This window comes from Perognathus longimembris, chromosome 4 (assembly GCF_023159225.1).
Source record: "Perognathus longimembris pacificus isolate PPM17 chromosome 4, ASM2315922v1, whole genome shotgun sequence".
NCBI lineage: Eukaryota > Metazoa > Chordata > Mammalia > Rodentia > Heteromyidae > Perognathus > Perognathus longimembris.
The window spans coordinates 35,619,134-35,641,032 of NC_063164.1; positions in this window are offsets into that span (position 1 = coordinate 35,619,134).

Sequence of the window (21,899 nt, forward strand, 5' to 3'; positions counted from 1 at the left end):
ACATCTTAACTGTTCTACTTCCATTTTCTGAGTAGTATAGAAATTCTCCAAAACCTACTGCTAACTCTTTCAATCTTTTGAACATCAATCAGTCACTTCAAATCTTTGGTAATCAAAATTTTCTCTAATATATAATAATGGCAAGTTTGTGTGACAATAAAATGAGACAATTCAGAAATCAACATATATATATTAAGAACTTCAATTAGGTTTCTGTTTCCAGAACCTAAATATCAGTATTAAAATAAATCAATTAAAGGTCAGATGTGGCTATTTATTTTTGGACTGGAGCCTAAGAATAGTTGGATGAAGTTTCAGGATGAACTACTGACATCATCTTAGAATGTGCAATAAGACACGGAAAATTCTGAAATACTACTGGAAAGACTTTTTTTTTGGTGTTCCTATGCCTATTTCTTCTTTGGAACACTTTTCTGTATCAGTTTCAAATAAGAAACAAAGTAAAAAATAAAATATGTATAAATATCAATTAAGTGTATTATTTATTTTTGGAATATTTTTCAATGCTCAAATTATGTTTTCATATAACTAATGAGAATTCAAATGTCATGCTTACAGAAATTAGAGATTATCTTTCCTTCATCAATCTATCATGTACCTATCTCTATATAGTGGAACATATATAGATATAGATATACACACATACATTTATATGTATAACTTGAGTGAAATAAGGAGTGAAATCTGTGTGACACATTGCCTTATTTTGCTGAACAAGCTTTTCAAAGAAGAGTATTAAGAATATAAATGTAGGGGCTGGGGATATGGCCTAGTGGCAAGAGTGCCTGCCTCATATACATGAGGCCCTGGGTTCGATTCCCCAGCACCACATATACAGAAAATGGCCAGAAGTGGCGCTGTGGCTCAAGTGGCAGAGTGCTAGCCTTGAGCAAAAAGAAGCCAGGGACAGTGCTCAGGCCCTGAGTCCAAGCCCCAGGACTGGCAAAAAAAAAAAAAAAAAAAAAGAAAGAATATAAATGTAGTAAAATGCATACACATTCATAAATTTCAGACCACTGTAGACAAGTATTATAATCAGTGATCCAACTGGATTAATGTTGATTTTCCAAATCTAAATTCTTATTAGCTTCATTTTCACCAAAATATGAGTTGTTAACAAACAACTCTGGAATTTATACTGGTTCAAGTAACATATGGAAAAATGTACGTGAAATGAACTTCAAATGTCTGACTAGAGAATTTCAGCAAAACATGGGAAAAAGATACAATTCTAGTGAAATATGAACTATGAACTTCAACTAAATGCTTAGATATTTTGAATCTATCTGAGTATGAAATACAGAAACTGTATGTCACAGATGGTATTATTTATTTCAGATTTTTCCCCCATAATACCAGTAATAATGAGAAAACATTAAAGAGGCACACTAAAATAGAAAGTATGTATACTACTACATTTATATTTAACTATTTCTAACAACTTTTCAGTAAATCTAACTCTGAAATACAAAAGGAAACTACTTGAAAGGCACATTTTCAATCATCTTGAAAGCCCTTTGCCCTAGTAATTTACTTCCTTCTGCATGAATTTTAAATGATTACTTTGCTAAAATGTGAAAGATGTCTTTTTTTTGGCCAGTCCTGGGCCTTGAACTCAGGGCCTGAGCACTGTCCCTGGCTTCTTCCCGCTCAAGGCTAGCACTCTGCCACTTGAGCCACAGCGCCGCTTCTGGCCGTTTTCTGTATATGTGGTGCTGGGGAATCGAACCTAGGGCCTCGTGTATCCGAGGCAGGCACTCTTGCCACTAGGCTATATCCCCAGCCCCAAGATGTCTTTTTTAAAAAAGCAAAATGGACATATCATGTTCAAAGAAGAATATGGAGAGAAATTGAGGTCATACAAATTGTTAGTAAGAGCCTTATAATTCACAATTGTGATCATGACAATGAAAAAAATGACAAGCAAACTTGGACCAATTGATTGCATAAGAATGATGTCATTTCTTTGATAAAGTAGGACACACCCTGTGCAAGCCCTTGCCTTTCCTACAAAATGATACCTCTCAATTTCAAATCAGGATGTAAATAAACCATAAATCACCAAAACACCAAGTGGTCAGGCATAGAAAAGAAGTGGGCTTTCATTGCAGATATTTTTTTTTTTCCCAAATGAACTCTTCTAGTTTTCATAGTGAATCAGTAACATGTTCAGAGAAGTAATGTTTTGCAAAGATTTTTTAACTCTTTATTGTGTGGCAAATGTATATGTTCAGGTAAATTCTATCGAATAATTTTCACTCAAAATTATAATGTGATATTTCTTCTCTACCCCCCCAACTCCCCCCATACCTAGCTTTCTCCTTGAAGACTTGCTTGGTTTATTATGTATCACTATGGTGTTTAAGCTTGAAAGCTCCCTTTGTTGTTATTGTGGAAAAGAAATGATGAACGATTGTAAAGTATGTTTCAGATAAGTAAATTTCATATCACTTTTTATTTTTTTGGTACTGGTTCTGGGGCTTAAACTCAGAGTCTGACCATGGTCCTTGATCTTTTGTTTTGAAAACTACTACTGTCCCAACTGAGCCACTGCTCTTCCAGCTTTTTGATGGTTAATTGGAAATGAGACACACATGTGCATTCATGTGCTGCTAGCTTTGAGCTTTTAAATACCTAGGATTACAGGTTTCAGCCACCAGTGCCTGGAAATATTTTGTTTATTTGAATTAGAGGAATTCTCATGGAGTTCAAATCATCACATCAAAAATTACCCCAAAAGATTACTCCAGCAAAAGATTACTCCAGGCAGAGCTATAAAAGCTGTTCTTGTACAGACCAACATAAAGTGACAGATCAAATACTCAGTAGTTTTCTTACAAAGCATTTGTGAAATCAGAAATAAAAATGTAAAGGAGCCATGAAAGGTTCTCTGGGCTTTCTGACATTGTTATTATTTTCTTTATTTTTTTCTTCCTTTCTTTTTTTGCTTGTCCTGGGCCTTGAACAAAGGACCTGGGTACTGTCCCTGAGCCTCTTTGTGCTCAAAGCTAGTAATCTATCACTTGAGCCACAGTGCCACTTCCTTCTTTATTTCTAAAGAGTAGTCTTGGGCTGGGAATATGGCCTAGTGGCAAGAGTGCCTGCCTCATATACATGAGGCCCTGGGTTCGATTCCCCAGCACCACATATACAGAAAATGGCCAGAAGTGGCGCTGTGGCTCAAGTGGCAGAGTGCTAGCCTTGAGCAAAAAGAAGCCAGGGGGCTGGGGATATAGCCTAGTGGCAAGAGTGCCTGCCTCGGATACACGAGGCCCTAGGTTCGATTCCCCAGCACCACATATGCAGAAAACGGCCAGAAGCGGCGCTGTGGCTCAAGTGGCAGAGTGCTAGCCTTGAGCGGGAAGAAGCCAGGGACAGTGCTCAGGCCCTGAGTCCAAGGCCCAGGACTGGCCAAAAAAAAAAAAAAAAAAAAAAAAAAAAGAAGCCAGGGACAGTGCTCAGGCCCTGAGTCCAAGACCCAGGACTGGCCAAAAAAAAAAAAAAAAGAGTAGTCTTGCCCAATCATATCCATAAATGATGTAGCACGATATTTATGAAGATTCATTTAGGAAGACTGAAAGCTCAGAGGTAAATTTAATGCTAAACACGTGAATTGTGCTAACTGAATCTTGGGGCACATGTTTTAATGTTGTTTTCTCATTTATTTAAATTTATATGTGTGCATTGGAATGCAATTGTAAATTTGTTTGGAAACAAACCTGAAATAAGCAATACCAACGACAGCATTTATATAAAATTCAGAGCTATGATCAAGAATAGTAAGAAATTATGGCTGTCTCTGCCAAGGTTAGAATACTAAATATATGATTTTTCATTTATTTTATTAAACAATTACTATGTTTCTTGAATAATTTCTTACCTCATTTACTTTCCTCTGCATAGAGAAAATTTGCTTCTAACATGATGCATAAGGAATTCAAGCTTTCAGAATTTGGAGTGCTGGAATAACAAAGCTTTTTGAAGGGCATTTTAAGTCTTTCATGGATTTGGATTCTGCTGTCCTATTTTTAGCCACTTAGGTTTAGCCCATCTCTCCACCTTTATGTCTGTCAATCCTTCTTCATAAATTAGTGTCTCATTTCCTTAATCATGTCTGAGAATCTTTTCATAACTGCCTGCAATTTTTAGTCCTGAACATGTATTTAAAATCAACATCAAAATCAAATGGAAACATTTCTTATAGCTCACAAATCCAGGAGAGTTCTTCCTTGTGTTATATGTTTTTCAATATCTTTTAAAAAGCTCTTCAATATACTGTGGCTACTTAGGGCCCTTTCAGCACTTTTACTTATCGACTATTTCCATTTACTGCCTATCTGCCTTCTTTGAAATAAGGTGATTGTTATTTCAGCTCTAAATCTAATGATTTAACTATACTTTATATTGCTTTCCAACTATTTCCTAGTTTAGTAGTTTTGCAGATTTTTTGCTTTGATTATTTTTCCAGTATCTCTACTTTCAAAATGAAAAGCAACTTTGAAAAATCCTATACGCATTACTTGCTTTAATAAATTGAAAAAGATCTTATTTCCTCAAAGAGTTATTTCTATCTCATATTGGAATTTCCCCTAGGAGCCTATAAATTGATGAGAAATATAATTCAAACTTGTCTGGGCTTGGTTGTGAATGAAAGAATTCTTGAAGACAACTGAAAATATGAGTAACTTTCAAATGATGTCACCAGTTCTCTCATTCTTCCTAACTTGCATTCTTACTAACTTTCACCCACAAAACAAGAGAAAGAAGATGCTCTCTGTGTGTCTGTATCATTTAGGTCTTTCTACATAGTAAAAAAAAAAACTTTTGAAAGGGTGCCTTAAATCATGACCATTTATTAAGTCATTCTCTGTGGATCATTGACTAGGTCATGGTTCTGGGTTCAGCTGATCCACTTTTCTACATCCATCTTCGCTCACTCATGGACCTTCAGGACTGGCTTACATATATCCAGCATCTAGGATATTGGTGTAGCCTTCTGCATACAACAACTGTTTATCAAAAGCCATGAGAAAAGAAACAAAGACAAATGAGCAACTCGTTCCCATGTATAGATTTCTGTGTGTCATATTTATTCATATCTTTTTAGAAAAAGCTAATGCCATGGTCAAGTTGAGGGCCCACAGACTGATATTCCACCCTTTGAGGGAAGAGTGTTAAGGAAACATTTATTGGCAAGGACTAAACCATAATTATTCATAAGTAATAGTTGATAAAAAAAATCTTCTCTTTTCCAACCTGTTTTTTCAAGTTATCTTTACTGTTTGTCATCTCTTTAGGGTTATTCTTCTTTAGCCACTCCATTGAATTCTACCTAAAATATCTCTTTAACGTACATTATTTTCTAAATTTACAACAATTAAAAGATAGCTTCATTGTGGGGCTGGGGATATGGCCTAGTGGCAAGAGTGCCTGCTCATATACATGAGGCCCTGGGTTGGATTCCCCAGCACCACATATACAGAAAACGGCCAGAAGTGGCGCTGTGGCTCAAGTGGCAGAGTGCTAGCCTTGAGCGGGAAGAAGCCAGGGACAGTGCTCAGGCCCTGAGTCCAAGCCCCAGGACTGGCCAAAAAAAAAAAGAGATAGCTTCATTGAGAGGATAACAATTAATAAATATTTATTGAAAGTGTTCTGTAAACAAATATTGTTTAAAACTGTGGCCCTGAAAATGTTACTAATAGTTTGAGCTCTTGAATAAGTTCAGTGCTTGGCAAATCAATACTATTGTATTTTGTTTCTTTCTGTAAAAAGACTATAATGTAATGATGATATATTTAAATATTATATGTATTACTGAAATGTGTTTCTGTTGACATTCAAGCTATATTCAAATTTATATTTAAATTCCATAAAATTTTCATATAATTCAAAACTTTTTCCTAGCAGCTTTTCTACTCACTTTTGAAGATATAAATGACTTTAAAATTATTTTATGAATTGGTTTGAGATATCTATTATCTACTACATGCAAATATTTCTTTGGTCCAATGGAATATAGACATAAATGTGGGAGGAAGAATTTCTGTCTTCATAGTTTGTTTTTACAGGAGCCCATCAGTAATACTGAAAACTGTTCTTTCTCATACAGACTCAATATATTATATAACAGCTACAATATTACACTGGAACATTAACTATAGCATGTTCTTTCATAGCACCAGTCATAAAATTTGAGGGATAACTAAACCACTGGATAAATGATTTCTGATATAAGTTCTGTTGTGTCCAGGACCTATGTTGAAGAAAAGTAATCAGAAATACTCTTAAGAAAAAAGTTTGTATTTTTAATAATAATATATATGTTTTATAATGTCACTTAGGGACTTGATTACTGGTTTACATTTGAAAGTTATTGTAATAATTTCATAATGGTAGATATATGTGTTATACTTTGGGTCAAACTGTCAAATAATAAGATTTTATATTTAATTCAAAATTTTGACAAATATAAGTGAAGATGTTTAACAAGGAGTTATATACACATAAATATTCATAAATGTATAATTGAAGTAGCAATATATAAATCCCAAACATGAAAAAATGTATATATGATAGATTGCAATAGATGTGTAATGATAAGAACTACAGTCTTAAAATTGTGAATTTAAAAAAAAGTCTATTGCAATCCTCTCTGATCATACATGATTTTCTTCTGGATGTGAAAATATAACATTTATTATATTAGAGTTAATGTAAATGACACTTAAAACAATGAAATAGCTTCAAATCGCTGTCTCTCTTTGAGACTAAACAAAAAGCTAGAATTAATTATTTTAGATAAATGTAGTCTAGGAGACTTTTTATTTTAGTTAGTTATCACTAGGGAATGATTCACAGAATTGACTTTCATGAATTACCAGGAACATTACTGCACTACATTTTGGTCTTAATAGCCAAATTTCTATTCACTAAATAAAGAATTCACTTTTTCATTTAAATAAGTTCAAGGAATTAATTGCCATTAAGACAAACCTCTTAATACGTTTTGTTATTTTTCGCACACATATATATAATATATATTATATATACATATATATATATGCTTAGTGGTAGAGTGCTTGCTTAGCCCTGGGTTACATTCCTCAGCACCACATAAACAGAAAAAGCCAGAAGTGGCAGTGTAGCTCAATTGGTAGAGTGCTGGCCTTGAGCAAAAGGAAGCCAGGGATAGTGCTCAGGGCCTGAGTTCAAGCCCCAGGGCTGGCAAAAAAAGAAAAGTGTCAATAGACATAATTCAGTACATGAATAAATAAACATATATGTATACTTAATGATAATTTATGTATAATTCATAGGTTAAATTATATCTACACCTATAAAGAAAAAAGAAAAAAATCCATAGAAGACCAAATAAAGAAATGAACTCTTCATCTTTTGTCTATCATGTAAGCCCCTACTGTATAAAGCATAGCAGAACTTTAAATGTAGTGTCAGAAGTGAATAAAATGAAATTTGATGCATTGCATATTTTAACAAGGATTCAGAATAATGTTTACCATAAAATCTTTATATCCTTAAGTAGTTCCATTCCTTTGTGCTACTCATTAAAAATGTATTTCATATGACCAGAAGCAATTTTAAATAACCTCACATGACTAAGGTTGTGCGGTTCAGTGGCATGAATTTAATTGCTTTAATGCCAAGATAAGTCCTAGTTCCCAGGAGGGTATTTGTTTCTATTACTTGATAAAATGACAAATCCCTTCTATTAATTTGTATCATTGCAAATAGCAATTTTATCAGATAATGCATCAGCATATTATCTGCTTTGCAACAGAATCCTTAAGGCAAAACAGAGTTGAAACCTTTATTTACAAAACATTTTTTTTACTGGATTCCACATTAGTGTGTAACTTAAATAATTTTTTCTGTCATTAAAACTTTTGGGAAACTAAATCATAATCCTTTCATAGATTAACTCAATCTCATAATTAAAGAGAATAGATGAAAGTACAAAAACTATATTTGAAATCTAGAGCTCTTGTCAGTAAAACAAGTGACTTGGTAGCATAACTTCCTAATATTATTAAAGCAATACCTGAAATATCAAACCCTACAATAAAAAGAGAATGTTTAAATATAAGAATATAACTTTAGGTAGTAACACACACTTGTAATGACAATACTCAGGAGGCAGAAAGAGCATGGGTATAAGGCAAGTCTGGAATAGATGATGAGTTCCAGACTTTTCTCAAATACATAGAAAGAACAAAATACATAATACATATGTTTAAATACATATATACATGCATAAATAATCAAGCTATCCATGTGTACAATGAAATAAAATGCTCTCTCCTTGTATGTATGTGTTTGAGTGTATTCATATTTATACAAGGAGAGAATGTGGATGCCCAGACACATGAACATACACATATACAAGTAAAACTAGGAAATTTCAGAAAAAATATTTCACGTAGAACTAAAGAATCACATAAATATAGAAAATTCACACATAAAAAGAATTTTTGTTTAAATTTTAATGAAAATCCTAGGATTTGCCACACTTGTAATGGCTAAAGGGTCACTAAAAAATCATAAATGAATGTACCCATCACACTATCGATAGAACTATGTAAATATCTCTTGGTCTCAGGATGAACAAAACAAGATACTTATGGAGTAAACTGAAAAAAAGATAATTGTCTTTATAATAGGAGATGATTGTTATATTGAGTGAAATTGCAATCGTATTGTCTGATTTGAGAAGGCTTTAAAGTCTTAAGTGTTCAGGTAGAATGTCCTGTTGTTCAAATACCTGTAAGATTTTACTTTTGTATTAGTACAAAATGCATCAGGAAATGAATGCTTCTTAATTCTTGATTTACACAATGAAGTAATCTGTGAAGGATTTTGACGGTTACTATGAGATGCATGAAGAAATATATAATATTTTTAGCTATAAGGGAATTTAAATGAAACAGTACACCAAGATTCCATCTCACTAAAGTCAGAATGGGAGAAAAACACAAACAACAAATATTGGAGAGAATGTAGGTGTAGGAGATGAGGATGAACTACTGATGGGAATGTAATCTAGTTATAGAAATTATTATAGTTACAGTTATATAGTTGTAGAAATTGTTGTAAAATTTTATAAAAATTTTAATGCGGTTTTCACAACAAAACCAAAAAAGAAAACAAAGCAAAATCCTCCAATGACACCTCTATACCACACGTGGGCATATATCCAAAAAAGAATAAATCAATATACAAGACTTATTCTTGCATAGCTTGTGTATTGCAGCTTTGTTCACAAGAATCAATCTTTGAAATAGCAGAGTGAGCTTTAAAAATTGATGAGTGGCTAAAGAATATAAAGAAATGTGAAATTATTTCACCGTTTTATTTATTTTATTTTAAAGATGATATACTGAGAGATTATAGTTACGTGAGTCAGGGAATGCGTACATTTCCTCTTGAACAGCTTCACCCTCTCCTTCATTCTTGCTAGTTTTTGCCCTCCTGGTTTCCCTGTTCCCTAGGTTGTATAGTTGATTTCCAACATAGTGTCCAGTGGGTTTCACTGCTGAATTTCTTCACCTTTGATCCACAGTTTCTGTGCTTCCCCCTTCTCTCCCCAAAGCAGATAAACTTATATACAAGAGAGTACAGAAATCATAGACAGCAACGTAAGACAATAAGCCAAAGAAAAAACTGAAAGGACAGAAAAATAAAGGAACTGCAAACATTACAATAAAAACCTGTTGCTTCCCATTTCTTCGATCTTATGCATAATAGCGATTGAGTTCTAATGACAATCTCCTAAGGATATCATCCTTTTTTTTTTCTCACTGTGTGAATGTTTAGACTGATGGTTAAGTAATCATTGTCCAGGTATAATTATATGATTTTCTTTATTACCTATTAGGTTTACTTATAGATTATAGGCACGTTATCATTATAACAAATGAGGGAAATGATGCAGCCTGTTTCTTTGGATCTGGTTTATTTCTCTTAGTTATTTCATTTGTAAGAAACACAATATAATCGGAAAAAAATGGATGGAACTGGACATCATCTCTTGAGCCAACCTCACAAAGTTAACATAATATCGACTCACTCATTTGGGAAGTGTAGATCCAAAATGATTAGAATGATAGAAATGCTACTAAAATGTGAAGGCAAAAGAGAACTGCCTAGAACTCACTATAGATGAGGAGTTAGGAGGTAGAGAAAAAGGGACAATGAGTATAAGAAAACCTACCAAACACTATTTGATAAAGGGCGACAGAATGAGAGGAGGATTAGAAATAAGGTGGGTGAATTTGTTCAAAGTATGCTGTGTTTGTGTATGGAAATGTATGTTACACCGAAATAATAAAGTAAAATAGATTCTGCTCTACATTTTTTGCACAAAATGTGACAGCACTTTCCGCTGTGAGAAGATCTGCTTTAGTTGAAATAAAAATGTTTAGTTACTGTGTGTGTATTTGTGAGTGTGTTTGTGTACGTGTGTGTGTTTAGAAATGGGGGAAGTCAGTTTTCCGATGATGCATATCCTCCTTGTAAATGTTTACTTGCTAAACTCCTGATGTTAAAAATGAGTTTCGATTTTTATTTTCTGAGATGGGCAACCTTAGACAAGAAAGAGCAATTTCTGGGAACTGTCAATAAGCAATACAATATTACATGTTCTCAGGAAGCCAGAATTCCATTTAGAACAGTTGACTGGGGACATGTGGATGATTATATCTTTTTCTTTTTTGGATTAGTATTATAGGATATTTATTTTATTTGAATGGAACAAAATACAATATGTTCTTTATAATAAGGAAATACAAAAGTGGTCAGTGTCCCACTGTGAGCTACCAGGTACAGCTTTTCCTGTGACAAGTGAGCATTCCATTGACGGTACTTGCACAAAAGGGAGACTTGTATATGACAGTATGCATTAAAACTAACCTCCATCCAAAACGGATATTCCTGCTCAGCCACTTCAATTATTCTCATACTCTGACAGAATTACAGGGTCCTCCTATATATGAGTCATAATGACACTTCTGTGATGACTCTTAATGGAAATAAAGTTGACATTTATACAAGGCCCTAAATGGCACTGACCAATGAGACTGCAGTGCTATATTGAAGAGGAATTAAACAAATCATTTTTAATGTCTCTGCTACCCACATTAGAATATAGAAAGCCTTTGCCAACACTTTGTTAGAGTATGTATTTTATTCATGTTTTGTTCCAGCACTGATACCCATGGCAGTAGTTGTGAGGTCATGACTGTTCAAATATGTGTAGAAGAAATAAAAGGATGAACTTGAATGAAGAAGAAAATCAGAAGAACACATGATCTGCTAATGTTCAACATCTTCAAATGAGATGACATGGGAAATTATAGTTTGACATTGTTTAGAGATTCTGAAAGAATAGACAATACACTATATGCGAGGTCTTTCATCACAGATTCACATTTGAACATGTTATTTTTCTAGTTTGTTTTGAATTTTCATCCTCTAAGAAAGCTCCAATACTGGATTACAGACAGAGAGCCCATGATTGCAGATTAACGATGAACTTAGTAAATGAAATATATAGTTGATGACAGCAAATAAGCTAAGGACATCTGATTCTCCTCTCATTGAAATCACTAGGCCATTGCCACATTGGATAGATAAAAAAAAGAGTGTTTTGGAAGAACAAAACAGAAAGCAAATATAAAACAATACAAAATTAAACATCCATCTCAATGAGAATAAACCTAACAGCAGAAGTTAATGAAGCTAATATAATAATAAAAAGGTGGAATTATATCATTTGCAAGTGAATCATTTCCAACACACCTCAATGTAAGGATTATATTTGTCATTAAATCCCATAAAGAATATCCAGAGACAGAATTATTAGTACTATAAATTAGGAACAGAATTAGAGAGGTACAGTTTTCAACCTGTGACTGCTTGAACAATTTCATCCACATTTTTGTTACTATTCTATAGACTGACAAATTCTGTATTGAACAACAGACCAATGGCATCGTGTAATTCAACTAGTTAATCTCACAGTTAACAGACTGGTATAAACATCCTGTTTTTTTCTTTGCTTTGAGTGGAGAGATTATTTAATAAATGATCACTCAAATTTTAGAATCCTTTCTACTAGTGTATTTTCTTACTTTCCTTCTAAAAAGAGCTACCCTGAATCTCTGCACCTAAGACCTATGTTGGCTACAAACCTGTTGTATTAGGTCTTAATGGTAATTGCTACATTCTATTCCTTCCTATTATATGGCTAAGAACAACCTGGGGCTTTTGATAGCATTTGTTGATCAATCATCAACTTTTGAGTCCAGTGGCAAAACCATATATCGAAAAATGCTGCTGAAGACACTCCCATATACTTATCACACAATCACACAATAGCTGTATCCTCTAAATGGGATCTAGGCAGAGAAAACTGAAACTTTAAAAGTCTTGAAATAATGTAAAAGATATTTCTACTTAAAAGTAATATCTCTACAGAAATTTCCAATTCTATGGGCCATTCTGGGTATATATAAACAAATACAGTCACAAAAGAGAATTGCAAATAGCTGAAGAGCATTGAATCTCTCCTAGCATCTGTAAAACAAAATTTCAGTTTCCTGAAACATGAAAACTCAAGTTTATATTTTTACTATGTTTGAAGAGAATTGACCCTGAGCAGTACAAACAAATTTGCTTAAGCATTTGTGCGGATTAAGTGATTTTACCCTAGATCAAGGCTTATTTCGGCCTACAGCATCTCCTTCACATATCCCAGCAAAGAAGTTTTCAAAGCCAGATTGATGCCAGATCTTTTGAATTCTAAAACAGGTTATCAATCTTGCCATGCACATTCATTGTGTTTAAATACTTCCAGAATCCATATAATTTTGTTTATATTTGAAAAACAAACCATAAAGGTTATTTCAAATTATTTTCTTCTTCTGTCATAATTAAACCACATAATTTACAAGATTAAAAAATTTGTATTCACTCAATTTTCTTTTATCATCTGCCCTTAATATCTTCAAAATAAATTAAAATAAATAAAACTAACGGGAATATTACTTGTTTTATACATTAATCGGCCACTATGAATTCGTTTCACAAAGCATAGTACATAGCATTATAACTTTGTCCTTTATTAAAGAAATATCTTAAATTAGCTATAAATATGATGTCCTTTTTAATCTGTTCCTAAAGTACTGTTGAAGTTATTTCTTAGTGTACTAATGCCCATATAGGGAGATTCATCAAATAAAATCCATTATGCTTTGTATTATGAATCATAACATTGAATTTTCCAGGTCAACATCCATAAATGAATAATGAGAAAGATGTAGACCATCATATTCAGTGCACTTCTATTCCATAGTAGGATCAATCTCTAAATCATATTCATTCAGATCAGTATTTAGTCTTAATCTGTCTTTTTCTTTAGTACTCCACTCTTGTCCTTTATTTTCTTCTTTTAATAATACATAATACATTTGTGATTTTCAGTATTTCATGGAATAATGAATAAATAAACAATACAGAAACCAAACCAAACAGTATGTGTCCTAAAATGGCCATGGCCTTGAGAAAAACATGAGCACTATAACTGTGTATACTGAGAAGAGGTAAAATTGAATTTCAAAGTACTTCCTAAAACTATGGATTTTCTGGTATTATTCCAAAGCTAATGTATTTTAAATGACACTACAGTGATCTCCCTTAATGAAAATAAAGCTGACCTTATAAGGGATCTAAATGTCACTAACCAGTGAGATTATTATACTATATTTAAGAGGAATTAGACACATTTGAATGTCTGTAGTATGGATAGTTGTGATATAGTGATTATCTATTATGTGCTAATCCAAGTACCAGATAACACAACTTGATTTTATATATAAATATATGTATATGTATATGTATATGTATAATCACAATGTAAAAAATACTTTAAGCCCATCAGTTCTTTTTCTTAGAGGAAATGATATAATTATCTATGCCTCAAGTTAAACCAGATATTGTATATATAAATCTCTCTCAGCTCCAAAAGTTTATACTTGATTTTGAAACATTTTTATTCTTGTTTATGTAAGTTTGTGAATGTGTACATATGTCTGTGTGCTAGTGTTACTTGAAGCAAATATAAAGTTTTTAAGTTTATTTTTTTAATAAAATTTTCCTATCATGAAAGACTTAGGTTGCCAAAGCTTCTCCATTATTACTGTGAAATAAGAGGTCTCAGAGTAATAATGGTTTTCTTTATTTAGAAATAGCTGGATTGCAATAATATAAAGGACAGACTTTTGTGCAAAAAATAATATGGGAAAATATGCATACTTGAAAGTTATAAGATATAAAATTAGCCATTTATTTCCTTAAAAGTTTGTGAGAAACCAATAATAGAACCTGCTGAATTTCTCACTGGAGTCTTCTTTTGAGGTCTTTGATATGAAGAAATGTATAAAATATGGCCACAAGGTTATTGTCATAAGACCCCAGGGAGATGATAAGGAGTGATTGAACTCCCATGTTACTATATTGCTCCATCATTCATTTTGTGAAAATATTGAAAACTGTTCAGGGCCAAAAGTCCTTTTAAAAATCACTTGATTTCTGAATGTACTTCATCGGATACATCCTATCAAAAACATCATCTGATTTTTTTTTTTTTTTTTTTTTGGCCAGTCCTGGGCCTTGGACTCAGAGCCTGAGCACTGTCCCTGGCTTCTTCCCGCTCAAGGCTAGCACTGTGCCACTTGAGCCACAGCGCCGCTTCTGGCCGTTTTCTGTATATGTGGTGCTGGGGAATCGAACCTAGGGCCTCGTGTATCCGAGGCAGGCACTCTTGCCACTAGGCTATATCCCCAGCCCCATCATCTGATATTTTAATGTCTATGATACAAATGGTAAAATCTGATCTGATTTAGAGACATAATCTCTAAAATATGCCTCCTTGTTTATCAAAGACCATGCTAAGTAATTAGGGATGAGTGCTATGTGTATTAGACTGAAAATTGTAGTATCTTTTGTATTTACTTGGTTTGATTCCCCTGACAAAATGGAAGGTGTTTAGTAAGAAGAGAAGCTGTCCCCTGAAAAATGTCTTATTCCCTCCATGTGTCCTGGCTGTTGCTCTTCTCCCATAAAGCAAGACCAACCATATTGTACATTAAAAGCATAAGTAAGTGTAAGACAAAATGTAAATGATAAATTGTTTCTTTCTACTGGCTTTTAAAGTTAATAATGTGAAAATTTTATTAATTCTATAAATGCAATGTCTACTACACAAATCTCTGTTTAATATTATGCCAAGTGAAAACATTCTCAGAGGAAAAGGCAGATGGTAGTTCTTAACCACTATCTCTACTTGTTTATCACTTGAGTTCTGCTCCATTAGAAATCACTCTTTTACAATTTTTTAAAAGTATCTTATAAAACCAACCACACGTACTGTGAGTCAAGTGAGACATATTCTGGTTCAAGCTCAGCTAATCTCAACTAAACTTGATTACAATATGTTCTCAACTGTAAATCAGGGGGGAATGAAACAGTTTGATGACCATGGCTGCACTTTCTCCTCTCTATAAGTCTTGGCCTGGAAAGATGTACTGACTGCTTTTCTCCCCAAAATATCCAAGATGATATAAAGTCCTGTCAACCCATGGAGACCTGATTTCTTCGTGGAACTGAGTACAGTTTCAAATGCATAAACATCCATAAGCTTAACCACATTTCCTGGTAAGAGAAAAGAGATGTCACCTCTTCATAGGGAAAACTGAAAATATCATTCAAAAGTATGTGAACACTGCATTACTTTTTCCTCTTGCTAAAAACATCACTCACTTATATTTCAATTAAATAATGCTGATAAATATTAAGAACAATGACCGTTTTAATATTATTTATCATTACCATGAACTATATCCTGCATGTATGAGTCAACTTTTAATTGAAGGCAAAATAAATTGCACAATTAATATATATTTCCCTTCTGAAAGAAAGGATAAGAATTATGTAGACTACTTTTTTATAAACAGAAACCAATATTATGTATTTTCTTTAAACAGTGCTGTAAAGAAATTACAATTTTAGCATCTACAGTATTCTTCCCTTTCACAGTACAGTTACTTATAAAGAAATTATTTATGAAGAAAAAATTGAAAAATTCTGTATTACCAAAATCACCATATCACCAATAGCAATTACCCTTACATATCTATGAAAATACTTTTTCAGCAGCTCCCCCATCTAATTTATCATGAATATTTGTTGTAGGTAAAGCCAACAACTCCTCTCTAGGATCTCTTTATCTTGCTCTTTCATTTGATTCTATCTTTCTTTGATTTGCTTCCTTTATTTTTTCCTCTATATTATTTTACTATACTATATTATGGCTTTTACTTTGCAAATAAAAATTCCCACGTTTTTAAGAAATATAAAAAGGGTACATGATAGTGGGACACAAGTGGCTCAAGCCTGTAATCCTAGCTACTCTGAAGGCTGAGACCTGAGGATTGGGGTTCGAATCCAGAAAAGACACAAAACTCCCTGTGAGACTCTTATCTCCGATTAACCACCAGGAAACCGGAAGTGGTATTATGGCTCAAGGTGGTAGAGCACTAGCCCTGAGCAAAAATGTTCAGAGGCAGTTCCCATGCCCTAAGTTCAAGCCCTATGACTGACAAAAAAAAAAAAAAAAACATGATGTTTAGTGATTAAAATTCAATATCTGAAACCTTTAAAGGTCTTAAAAAAACCATAACCAAAAACTCCAAAAGCATCTACCCAACTCTCCGTTTATCTATGACAAAGTCTGCTTTTCCACAGGCATAGAATTGGGGTCTATTAAAATTTACAATTCACTTTGTCTTGAATGCCTACAAGTCATTTAGTATATTTTGCCATTTTTCATAGGGAATAAATATAAGTATTAGGAATCTGGAGTGTATGCTCATTTATAACATTGTTTCTAGAAGATTAATATATTCACATTTCCAATTATGGAGTCTACAGTTGAACATTTAATCTGCAACAGGCTTTTAATTTAGGGTCTTTCCATAGCAAATACATTTTTCACTCCAAGTATTATTGAGTTTTTCTTGGTTCTACAATCTAGTGCATTGAAAGGTTAAATAATCACTCATAAAGGACATTGGACAAATGAGATGGTGAAAATCTTTTTCTTGACATTTAGATATAACAAGTAAAATTCAGTTTCAGTAATTGTGATCCCTTTAATGCCATATTTAGAAGATTGATGCTTCCTAGTTTGTCAACTGATATTTGCAAGCAAACCAAACTTGTAATTCCTCTTTTCTTAGATACAGATAAAAATACATGAATATAAAATGAAAATAATTTAGCTAAAATTGAGTACAGTACAAATTTCGATAGAATTTATTCTAAATGGATAAATTTCATAATAAATCCAAATTTTAAGTCGTTTTTGGAAAAATATTCCTGCATATAATATTGTCAAACAAATAATTATGGTAGTTGACTTAGTACAGTATTTATTATTTTATTGTCACTATTCAATTCAGCTGAAAGAGTGAAGAATATTACTACTATTTCTATGTTGTACTTCAAAATGCTATGCATTTTTGTTTATATTTTCAGTAATTATTATTAGTTAGGAAATCTCCTAAAGTGTCTCTGGTAATATCTCCTATTAGTAATAAATGATCATGGAATAATCTAGTTTATATTTACATGACGTAAGATTTTTAGTGTTTACTTTTGTCCGCTAGTTTCATCATTTCTATGAAATTAGACCACCATCTCAAAGTGGCCAATTTTCTTATATATGTGTTACCCCAAATTACAATATAATAAGGACATATAAGAAATAATGGGTTTACACAACCCATCAATACTACACAGTAATAGGAAGTGTAAAATGTAAAAGGACTGTGCCTGGATACAATAGTTATCCTTTCTTCTTTTACTCTTTCTAATAACATGTAATGTGTGTGTAATTTAAAATTGGAACAGTTCATTATACTTAGATGGAATAAAAAGCCCTAAGCTACTGACTTGATTTTTTTTACCCTTATATCAGATTTTATTTATTTTTTAATAATTATTTACTCTCAAAGTGATGTAGAGAGAGGTTACAGTTTCACATGTTAGGCCTTGGGTACATTTCTTGAACTGTTGGTTACCTCCTCCCTCTCTTCCCTCTCCTCCCTCCCCCGCCCCTCCCATGAGTTGTTCAGCTGGTTTACACAAAATGGTTTTGCAAGTATTCCTTTTGGAGTCGTTTGTCTTTTTATCCTTTGTCTCTTGATTTTGATATTCCCTTTCCCTTCCCTAGTTCTAATGCCAGTATATACAGTATCCAGTGTACTCAGATGAGATACAGGGATAGTGCAGGTACAACCACAGGAAGGGGATACAAGAGAATTATCAACAAAAGAAGGTACGGTTTCACATGGCATGTTTAAAGTAATTACAACAGTGATAGAACAGTCATTTCCATAACGTGGAGTTCATTTCACTTAGCATCATCTTATGTGTTCATAGGGGCATAGCTAATAGTTTCTTGTGATTCTCTGCTGTGACTAGCCTAAACCTGTGCTAATTATTCCCTATGAGGGAAACCATAGAGTCCATGTTTCTTTTGGTCTGGCTCACTTCACTTAGAGCTCCCCTATGACCCAGCAGACCCACTTTTGGGCATCTACCCAAAAGATCACAATCAAGAACACACTAAAGCCACCAGAACAACAATGTTCATCGCAGCACAATTTGTCATAGCTAAAATATGCAACCAACCCAGATACCCCTCAGTAGACGAATGGATCAAGAAAATGTGGTACATATACATATTGGAATTTTATGTATTTATCAGAAAGAATGACCTTGCCCCATTCATAAGGAAATGGAAGAACTTGGAAAAAATTATACTAACTGACTTGATATTTTATACTCCTGATTTATGACAAATTTAACAATAAGGTAAATTTATCTTGAACAATATTATCTCCTATTCATATTGTTCTAAAACATACCTGTTTTATGGTTAGCAGAATGCCATGTTTAACTTCTGATACCTCCCAACTTTTCACAATTGCTTTCTATTTATTTATATGAGGACTTTTCTAATAAAGACAGGAAGAACGGATATTCAATCATCTAGATATTAAGAAAGTGAAATAAGCATGGGAAAACTAGAAGGTTTTTGAAACAAGATTTGAAACAAGGTATTTGATACAAGATTATTTTTCAAATACAATAATTGGTCCTTGCTTTCTCACATTGGCCATTGAATTCGATAAAATGTTCCAAAAATTGTAGTACCTGTAACTCAATCTATGGTCAAAAGACAAAGAACTACAATATAATTAATTAATTATATACATTAATTAATTATAAACAATAATAATTAATTAATGATAATTAATTAATTGATTAATTAATCAATTAATTGTAAACAATATGATTAATTTAGATATTTAGTGAATTGTGTTCATATTATGCAAATGAAATATATGATGGATTAAGATTAGGAATCAAGACAATACAATGTGTAAATAATATGATAGTTTATTCTATATCTCAGATTAAATTATACATATTCCATTTCTGAAGTTCTTGGGAGGATCCAAATACAGGAAAAATGAAAAGAGAAGTTTCTAGTTATATTCTTTTTAAAGTTTAGTTCAATTTAGTTCATATGTGTTCAATTTATAAACGTAATAGACTATTAATATCTGGATACTTACATGAATACTCAATATTATAATGTAAGATTTTAAAAAATATTATTTTATAAGTGACATGAGAATTGGACAAGAGATGAGAATAGGTAAGGGCAGAGGGTTCTGGGAGCCCATAGTATACTGAGACAATAGCAAATGAAGATGTCACTTGGTTTCTGAGTGCTTTAGGTAATGTGAAGAAGCTGCTGCTGCAGACAATTGGCAGGAGTGATCTTTTAGGTTCCACAGTTAGTTGATTTCAGTGTGATTGTTCAAGTGCATATACTGTTCAAACTTACTGAAGGAAGTTAGACGCCAGGAGCTAAAGACATGAGTGAAGGTAAGTGAACAGAGCTAGACTCAGAAAAGAGAATGTCACACTGTGTTTTACAGCTTCAACAGGAAGAACTGAACAGAAGTCATGAAATGGAGCCAGGAGGAGGAGGCCAATTCTGGCAGCTCACCCAGAAGCATATAAAACTTAAGGAAAAATCTGTTTCTTCATTTGGATGGTGTTCTGGAGATCAGAAAGGAAAAATCTCTTTATCTCTCTTTCTCCGCTCTTTCTTTTTTTCTCTCCCTCTCTAATTCTCAACCCCAAGTAATGAACAATGTGAATTTATAATTGAGATTAACTCAGATGTGAAAAGAATCAGTAAATAATGTGTGAAAAGGATCAAAGAACTGTTGACACAAAAGTTGTTCGTTCTGGTCAGAAAACAAGAGTCTTGAGACAAGTGGAAAAGAGAAGTGAGTTAGACAAGAAAGAGGTACACAGGGGGCCAGAAACAAAATGCAGACATTGGAAAGAGTATTTTGGCTGTCATTTGTTTTTAAGAAACTTGTTAATAAGAGATATTACTTGTTATTTTTGAATACTGTGTATGCATTATGAACAAGTCTTTTAGAAGTGGATTCTATTTGATCTTTTATGTAGGAAAATGATAGCTTTTCTAAACAACAAATTTGGAAATCAGAGATACCTGTTTGTTGGGGTAAAGAGCAAATTTAGAAATCAGAGATACCTAAGTTTGTTTGGATAAAGTGGCACAAGTATTTTGAGGCATCAATGGGGAGAATCCTAAAAATTCACAAGAATCTGCAGTAGGAAACCAAGAGTTGACTGATTGTAAAGATTGATTTTATTGTAAAAGACTATATTATGTATTCTATAGATTTTAATGTGATGACACACATTTTATATTGTATAAAGGCTTATGATTTTTGTGAATGTGATATTATTTAATATTACATTCATTCTGCATTGGGACATATTTTATATGACATGATTTTTATTTGATTTTTTCTTTGTGTGTTCATCAAGTTTTTCTTACATGTCCTGTGATTTATTTTTAATTTAAATTTAGAGAAAAATAAATTTGGAACAGCTCAGAAATTGGATCAAGTACCTTGAAGGTAAGTCTTCAAAACAAGTTGATAAGACAAGGAAAGGAAGTTTTTCACTGAGTAACTGAGTAATGAGCAATTTCTCCAAAGACCTTATAATCATTGAGTAACTGCTCAATGAGCAATTTCTCCAAAGACCTTATAATCATTGAGTAACTGAGCAATGAGAAATTTCTTCAAAGACCTTATAATCTGGAACAAGATGGGAATAGGAAAAATATATTTCCAAGTCAGCATGATGGGACCACTTTAGATAGAATACTCTTGCTGATGAGTATACTGACTTGCACATTCTGAACCTATTCTTTTCAACTATATCTCATTAACATGTTCAGTTGTTAAACTAATTAAAGAAAATTAGGTCAACTCTTTTCTGTTTGGGGTATGTTGTTTCAGCATATCTTCACTTTTAATGATTTATGCACCATGTTTGCTATACAATAAAAGTAAGAAAATAGTGAGTATCTTGACAAGTTGAATTTTTATCTTATTTATACCAAGATTTCTGATAGTTTGAAGAAACCTAACAGGTTTCTTCTAATTTTCTTTATAAAAAGACAAAAAGTATTAACAGCTGAAGTCATTTTTAAAACTGACATAGCAAATATCTCGTTCTGTACTGGGGATTATGTCCCACCTATCAAATATAGTTGATTGGTAATCAGGTTGATCATAGTGCCACTACACCATTAATTTCCAAACTGTCAGTAAGTGCCTTCAGATCACAACCAGATTTTAATAGGTTTGATAAAAACCAAACATCTTGCAAAACCTAGA